Source organism: Symphalangus syndactylus, chromosome 7 (assembly GCF_028878055.3).
Source record: "Symphalangus syndactylus isolate Jambi chromosome 7, NHGRI_mSymSyn1-v2.1_pri, whole genome shotgun sequence".
Classification (NCBI taxonomy): domain Eukaryota; kingdom Metazoa; phylum Chordata; class Mammalia; order Primates; family Hylobatidae; genus Symphalangus; species Symphalangus syndactylus.
The window spans coordinates 94164729-94173280 of NC_072429.2; the positions used below are offsets into that span (position 1 = coordinate 94164729).

At 38.5% G+C, this 8552-nt stretch overlaps 1 non-coding gene across 1 annotated transcript; it reads left to right on the forward strand.

The window, feature by feature from the left end:
- Window positions 1-6077: 6077 nt before the first annotated feature.
- On the forward strand, window positions 6078-6182 carry LOC129487025 (U6 spliceosomal RNA). The gene has a single exon (XR_008659165.1). It is a non-coding gene; the product is annotated as a U6 spliceosomal RNA (small nuclear RNA).
- Window positions 6183-8552: the final 2370 nt, after the last annotated feature.

The following is an 8552-nucleotide window of genomic DNA, read 5'->3' on the forward strand; positions in this document are numbered from 1 at the left end:
TCTGTTGCTGGTGAAGAGCTGTGATCCTTTGGAGGAGCATAGGCACTCTGGTTTTTAGAATTTTCAGTTTTTCTGCTCTGGTTTCTTGCTATCTTTGTGGTTTTATCTACCTTTGGTCTTTGATGTTGGTGATCTAGAGATGGGGTTTTGTTTTAGATCTCCTTTTTGTTGATGTTGATGCAATTCCTTTCAGTTTGTTAGTTTTCCTTCTAACAGTCAGGTTCCTCAGCTGCAGGTCTGTTGGAGTTCGCTGGAGGTCCACTCCAGACCCTGTTTGCCTGGATATCACCAGCAGAGGCTGCAGAACAGCAAATATTGCTGCCTGATCCTTCCTCTGGAAGCTTCGTCCCAGAGGGGCGCCTGCCTAGATGAGGTGTCTGTTGGTGCCTACTGGGAGGTATCTCCCAGTTAGGCTACATGGAGGTCAGGGACCCACTTGAGGAGGCAGTCTGTCCATTCTCAGAGCTCAAACACCGTGTTGGGAGAGCCACTGCTCTCTTCAGAGCTGTCAGACAGGGATGTTTAAGTCTGCAGAAGTTGTCTGCTGCTTTGTGTTCAGCTATGCCCTGCCCACAGAGATGGAGTCTATGGAGGCAGCAGGCCTTGCTGAGCTGCGTTGGGCTCCACCCAGTTTGAGCTTTCAGGCTGCTTTGTTTACCTACTCAAGCCTCAGCTATGGCGGACCCCCCTTCCCCAGCCAGGCTGCTGCCTTGCAGTTTGATCTCAGACTGCTGCGCTAGTAGCGAGCAAGGGTCTGTGGGCATACGGGCCCCAATTTCTTCGATTTGGAAAATGAGGTTATTGGACTAGATAATCTTTTAGAAATTATACTTTAAGTTCTGGGATACATTTGCATAACGTGCAGGTTTGTTACATAGGTATACACGTGCCATGGTGGTTTGCTTCACTCATCAACCCGTCATCTACATTAGGTATTTCTCTTAATGCTCTCCCTCCCGTAGTCCCCAACCCCTGACAGGTCCCGGTGTGTGATGTTCCCCTCCGTGTGTCCATGTGTTCTCATTGTTCAACTCCCACTCATGAGTGAGAACATGCAGTGTTTGGTTTTCTGTTCCTGTGTTAGTTTGCTGAGAATGATGGTTTCCAGCTTCATCCATGTCCCTTCAAAGGACATGAACTCATCCTTTTTTATGGCTTCATGGCATTACATGGTGTATATGTGCCACATTTTATTTATCCAGTCTGTCATTGATGGGCATTTGGGTTGGTTCCAAGTCTTTGCTATTGTGAATAATGTTGCAAGAAACATATGCGTGCATGTGTCTTTATAGTAGAATGATTTATAATCCTTTAGGTATATACCCAGTAATGGGATTGCTGGGTCAAATGGTATTTCTGATTCTAGATCCTAGAGGAATTGCCACACTGTCTCCCATAATGTTTGAACTAATTTACCCTGCCACCAACAGTGTAAAAGTGTTCCTATTTCTCCACATCCTCTCCAGCATTTGTTGTTTCCTGACTTTTTAATGATGACCATTCCAACTGGTGTGAGATAGCATCTTACCTCCACTCCATTAGCTTTAAATTTCTAAGTTTATGTATAGCCACTTATAGGTAGGACAAAGGGTGTATATTCAGATAGAATCACTAGAATTATAAGAATTACCAGAATTTCTGCTGTAAAATAAAATGAATAGTTTTATTGCTTATGGATACTACTTACTATTAAATAATATCACAGTTAGCTTATACTTATGATCAATAACTTTTTACCCCCCAACCAGCTGTTTAAATACAGGATTGTGTGAATTCATACTTAAACCTTAGCGACAGTAGCTGAGTGTGTATTGGAGCATGTGTTTGTGTGTACATGTGCATTTTCCCTTCGGAGCAAAATCATCTTCAGCTGAGGAAGTGATCCTTCAAAAAAAATAGCTTCGTTACATGAACAATCATGACCATTCAGAAGTGTTAAGTTAGTTACAAGAAAAAGTAAATGTCCTTAGCTGATTTGCAGCTGTATAACTGTAGCTCTGTTTTCTTTCTCACCCTGGAGCAGTTTGGTCCTGATCTTCCATAGGAAACCTCTTCCTAACCTAAAAAAATTATGTGATGTGTCACTTGATTTTTCTCTGCAGTGTCTTTTGTTTGTTATGTAATCTTAGTTCAAAAGAAAAAAATAATACTTAACCTGGAATATATGGAAACAAAACAAGCCTTATAAAGAAAAGCCAGTGCTTTGTATGTGTATTTCTATATGAGGTAGGAAAAGGAAGTATTGCAGGACTTCAGGAATAGCCATTTTTCTTTGAATGAGTACTAGGTAAAATGTAGAACTCACCAAAAAGTGATGTATAGAACTTTGTTTTTCCATCATCATTCAAACTCTGAGTCTACCTACTATTACTGAAGAGTAATCCTTATAATATAATATAATCCTTATATTTATCCTTATAAATAATCATGGCTTGAATTCTTCCTTTAGCTACCTTTGGAGGCCTGAGAGTGTTAATAATTGGGACTATCTAGTACAAATCACTAATATTACAAAAAATTTACAGCCAAAGGGAAGGGTCAGTAATGATATATCATTACATCCACTGGAATGGCTACAGTTAAAAAGTGTAATAACACCAGGTCTGAAGTGACTGGAACTTTCTCATACAGTGCTGGTGGGAATATAGGATGATATCACTTTGGAAACAGTTTGAAAGTTTTTTATAAAATTTAGCACACACTTGCCATATGACATAGAAATTTTAGCAGCCCTAAGTATTTGCCCAGAAAAAGTAAAAAAAATGTCTGCACAAAGATTTGTTTGAATTACCTTTGTTCAAAATAGCCCCAAATGGAAAACAGCTCAAGTGTTTGTTAACAGGTTAACAGATAAATAATTCTAGTATGTCTAAACAATGGAATATTACTCAGCAATAAAACAGATGAACTGTTGATTTATGCAGCAACCTGGATGAATCTCAAGAACAGTCTTCCAAGAAAAAGAAGCCAGACATGAAAAATACATATTGAATGATTCAATTTATATAAAACGCTAGACAAGACAAATCAAATTTATAGTGATAGAAAGTAGATCACTGGTTACTAAGACGAAGGGTGGAGGTTGGGAACTGGCTGGGAAGGGTTACTGAGCACCATTGGAAATGATAGAAATTTTCATATATTGATTGTAATGGTGGTTTCATAGATGTATGCATTTGTCAAAACTCCTTGAACTGCAAACTGGTTCCCCACCAGAGGCACAGCAAAGGTAGGGTGGTGGGAGCAGGGCACTCCAAGCTACACAGAGAAGGGGCATGCAGTGTCTGCAGAGATTTTAAAATAATAATGAAACTGACTAAAAGTCAATCTGATTTTTATTATCCCCATGTATTAGCAATTCTAAGCAATGTCAGTGAGAAAATCACTTCTCTCAAAAAATTTTCATTAGTCTAAATTCAAAACAATTGTTGCCATTATTTATTTTTTGATAATACACATGCAAGCCTCAAAGTAACACTTGTAGTTCAGGTTTTCACCAGCTATACCTTACGTCAATGTAGCAGTAGCTTCCTAGGCCACTTGTTCTCATTGTAGTCTCTTTTTATTCCAATCTATCCTTCGTACTGCCACCAACCACCTCCTCAGATTAAAGGTACCCACTATTTGCCTTCCCTAAAGATTAAGGACAATTGTCTAGCTAGAAAAACTAACACTTTCAGGTTCTGGATCCATTCTTCCTTTCTAGACCTTCATAGGCCACTTCTCATCATATTTCCTATTTTAGTATATCTTACAGTGTAGTCCATGGACTTCTGCATTGGAACCACAGCATGAGTGGGAGGGTGGAGATGGATATACCTACCACCCACCCCAAATCTGCACCATCAGAATATCTATGGGGGCAGGTGAGATCTGGATCTCCTCAGATAATTCTTAAGCTAAGCCTAATAAAATTTAAGCATTTCTGCCATATCTTCACCAGCTATTTCATTGTTTTCCTGAATATGCAATTACCGTCACATAGAAGCCTTTGTTTGGTAGTTCTTTTTCCTCTCCTGGAATACCCCTTCCCTCCCCTCCCCTCCCCTCCCCTCCCCTCCCGTGCCCTCCCCTGCCCTCCCCTGCCCTCCCCTCCCCTCCCCTCCCCTCCCCTCCCTTCCCCTCCCCTTCCCTTCTTTTTCTCTCATCCTCTCCTCTCTCCTCTCCTCTCCTTTCCTTTCCTGTCTTTCCTTCCTTCCCTTTCCTTTCCTGTCTTTCCTTTCCTTTCCTTTCTTTCCCTTTCTTTCTTTTTTCTTTCTTTTTTGACAGAGTCTTGCTGTGTTGCCCAGGCTGGAGTGCACTGGTGCAATCTCGGCTCACTGCAACCTCCACCTCCCAGGTTCAAGTGATTCTCCTGCCTCAGCCTCCTGAGTAGCTGGGATTACAGGTGCCCACCACCTGTAATTTTTGTATTTTTAGTAGACACGGGGTTTCCCCATGTTGGCCATGGTTGGCCAAACTGGTCTCGAACTCCTGACCTCAGGTGATCCACCTGCCTCAGCCTCCCAAAGTGCTGGAATTACAGGCATGAGCCACTGTGCCTGGCCCTTACTTTTCTTTACAAAGTGAATATTTACAGCATATTTTAAAGGACAATGTAAATGTTACTTCTTTATGGAACCTTCTCTGCTCCTCCAATATCCTTCTTTAATACTTCCTACACACATATAGCTCACATCACTTGGTGCTATAGTTATTGTGGTAGCCATTTGTGTTATTTCCAAAATAGTTCTGGTTTCCCTTATTCTTGATAGGATTGACTTCTTGGCCCTTGGTCATTAGGGGTCATGTTACCAGTTCTGACCAATGAGTTGTGAGTGAAAGTCTATGTGCCACTTCCATAAAAGAGAGAACATTTATTAGAGCCCTATTTTCCTTTGCTGTGGCAACTTGGTAATTTTCCAGCAGTGGTTATGGGCATTCTTCTGAAGGGACAATTGACCAGGATTGCTTTGTGAGCTTTGATGTCTACCACCCACACATATATTACTTAGAGCTATTGGTAGCAATATCCATCAGTGATTCAAGGACTTTCTGTAACAATTTGGATCCCATTTTTTGTTTTTGGCTCTTTGCTCTTAGTAAGCTGAAGCATGTGAGAGAACATGGAGGCAGCACGGAGCACAGATTGAAAAGCCATTTGGACCTGGGTTCAAAGCCCAATTCTACCATTTATTACCTGTGTAACCGTGATCAAGTTACTGAAGCTCTTTAAATTTCTGTCTTTAAATGTTTTAAATGAGAACAAAAAATTCTATTCTTAAGGATTGTGGAGATAAACAGATAAGATAAGGTGTAACCATGTTAGCACATTGCCAAGCATCTAATATTACAATGGTGACTATAAAAGACCACCTGCATTCAAGGGGACACCTTGCCTGAGGCTTTTGCTTTCTTAAGTCACACATCAAATATCTAATTCTATTGTCTAAGCCTTCTGGCTCAGTTGGGTAGTTTTTTCAAGCAGAAAAATGTGATTACTTATATTGAGAAAATAATCAGGTGAGAACATTTATATAAAACTGAGAGCTAAAAAAATGCTTAAACCTTTGTTTAACAACTTTGTTTTTTAAATCCTGAACTTTACAGTTTTGCCTAGCAGCCACAAAGAATTAGTACCATAAAAATATCTGGGTATTAAGAGGACATACTATTTATTGTTGTTGCTTTTCTGGCACTCTCACTAAAGTATGAAACTTAGGTATAAAGACAAAGATATTTATAATTCAAAACGTCTTCAGAAATAATTTGATTTACCACTTTCATTTAACAGTTGGAAAAACTGTAACCTAGTAAGATTATGGGATTTATTAGGGTTAAATCCCCACGTCTCTTGAATCAGTGATTTTACCCTAACACCATACTTCCCTAGATCTGATGCTTTAGTTATTGTTTACCAACGGCTGCTGTATTATTAATATCAATTTACTCTTTTACAAGAACTCTCCAGAAGCATAAAAACGTACAAGAAGAGAATGAATACCCAAATAGTCCTTATCCTTATTGAATCTCACATCATTTAAGTTATTCTGTTAATTCATTCATCCTAGTATACTCAGAATTTAAATCTTATTCATGTGCCTGCTTTGCAGCACGCATGCTAAAATTGGAATGATACAAAGAAGATAGCATGGCTCCTGCACAAGGATAACACAGAAATTCATCAAGCATTCCTTATTTTTACAAAGGGAAGCCTGTCAGGTGAATAGTGGACCCTTTGACAGAAACCTTACAAGCCAGAGCAGATTGAAGGCCTATTTTCAGCATCCTTAAAGAAAAGAAATTCCAACCAAGAATTTCATATCCTACCAAATTAAGCTTCATAAGAGAAGGATAAATAAAATTATTTTCAGAGAAGACAATGCTAAATGAGTTAGTTACCGTTAGTCCTGCCTTACAGAATGTCTTTAAGTGAGTGCTGAACATGGAAACAAAAGATCAATACCTGCTACCAGTGGCAAGTTGGATAAAGAAGCAAGACCGAACTGTCTGCTGTCTTCAAGAGATCTACCTCACATGCAGTGACACACACAAGATCAAAGTAAATGGATGGAGAAAGATCTATAGGCAAACAGGAAATAAAAAAAAAGCAGAGGTTGCTATTCTTATATCAGACAAAACAGACAATGATCAAAAAAGACAAAGAAGGACATTGCAAAGTGATAAAGGATACAATTCAATAAGAAGACATAACTATCCTAAATATACATGTGCATCTAACATTGGAGCACCCAGATTCATAAAATAAATTCTAGAGATCTATGAAGAGACTTAGATAAACACACAATAATAGTGGGAGATTTCAACACCACACTGATAGCATTAGACAGATCACTGAGGCAGAAAACTAACAGAGATATTCTGAACTTAAAACCCACAGTTGTCCAAATAGACGTAATAGCCATTTAGAAGACACTGCAGCCAACAACAGAATATACATTCTTCTCATCTGCATACAGCACATACTCTAAGACTGACCACATGCTAAGTCATAAAGTACCAACAAATTCAAAAAGACCAAAGCTATACCAACAACACTCTCAGGCCACAGCTCAATAAAGATAGAATTCAATACCAAGAAGATATCTCAAAACCATACAATTACATGGAAATTAAACAACCTGCTTCTAAATGTCTTTTGGGTAAAGAATAAAATTAAGGCAGAGATAAAAAAAAAAAAAACTCTTTGAAACTGATGAAACAATGTGGTTGGTATGATTTTGATTTTTTTTAATTCATTGATACTTGCTTTATGGCAGAGCATGTGGTCAATCTTACAGTATATGCTGTGTGCAGATGAGAAGAATGTATATTCTGCTACTAGGTAGAACATACCAGAATTTCTGGGACACAGGTAAAGCAGTATTAAGAGGAAAATCTATAGTGCTAAATGCTTACATCAAGAAATTAGAGCTCAAATTAGCAACCTAACATTGCACCTAGAGAAACTAGAAAAACGAGCAAACCGACCTCAAAGCCAGGAGAAAAAAAGAAATAATCGAAATCAGAGCTGAACTGAACAAAATTCAGATGTAAAAATCCACACAAAAGATCAACAAAACCAAAATTGTTTTTTGAAAGAATAAACAAGATTTATAGACCAATAGGTAGGTTACTAAAAAGAGAAGATCCAACTAAGCACAATCAGAAATGACAAAGGTGACATTACCACCTGACCCCACAGAAATCTAAAAACCTTCAGGGACTATTGTGAACATCTATATGCATGCAGACTAGAAAACAAAGCAGAAGTGGATAAATTCCTGGAACCATAGAGCCTCCCAGTATTGAACCAGGAAAAAATTGAAATCCTGAACAGACCAATAATGTGTTCTGACATTGAATTAGTAATAAAAAAAACTCTACCAATGAAAAAATAAAAAAAACCTCGAGATGACACAGATTCACAGCTAAATTCTACCAGACATACAAAGATCTAGTACCAATTCTATGGAAATTATAAAAAAAAAAAAAAGAGGAGAGGGGTCTCCCCCTAACTCATTCTATGAAGCCAACATCATTCTCATACCATAGCCTTGCAGAAACACAACAAAAAGAAAGCTTCAATATCTGTGATGAACATGAATGCAAAAATCCTCAACGAAATACTAGCTAACCATGTCCAGTAGCACATCAAAAAGTTACCGTGATGATCAAGTAGGCTTTATTTCTGGGATGCAAGTTGGGTTCAACATACACAAATCAATAAATGTGATTCACCACAAAAACAGAATTAAAAACAAAAACCACATGATCATCTCAATAGATGCAGAAAAGCCTTTTGATAAAACTCAATGTCCCTTCATGTTAAAAACCCTCAACAAACTAGGAATCAAAGAAACATACCTCCAAATAATAAGAACTATCTATGACAAACCCACAGCCAACATCTTACTGAATAGGCAAAAGCTGGAAGTATTCTCTTTGAGAATGGAAACAAGATAAGGATGCCCACTTTTACCACTGCTATTCAACATAGTACTGGAAGTCCTAGCTACAGCAAGTGGGCAAGAAAAAGAAATAAAAGGCATCTAGATAGGAAGAGAGTAAGT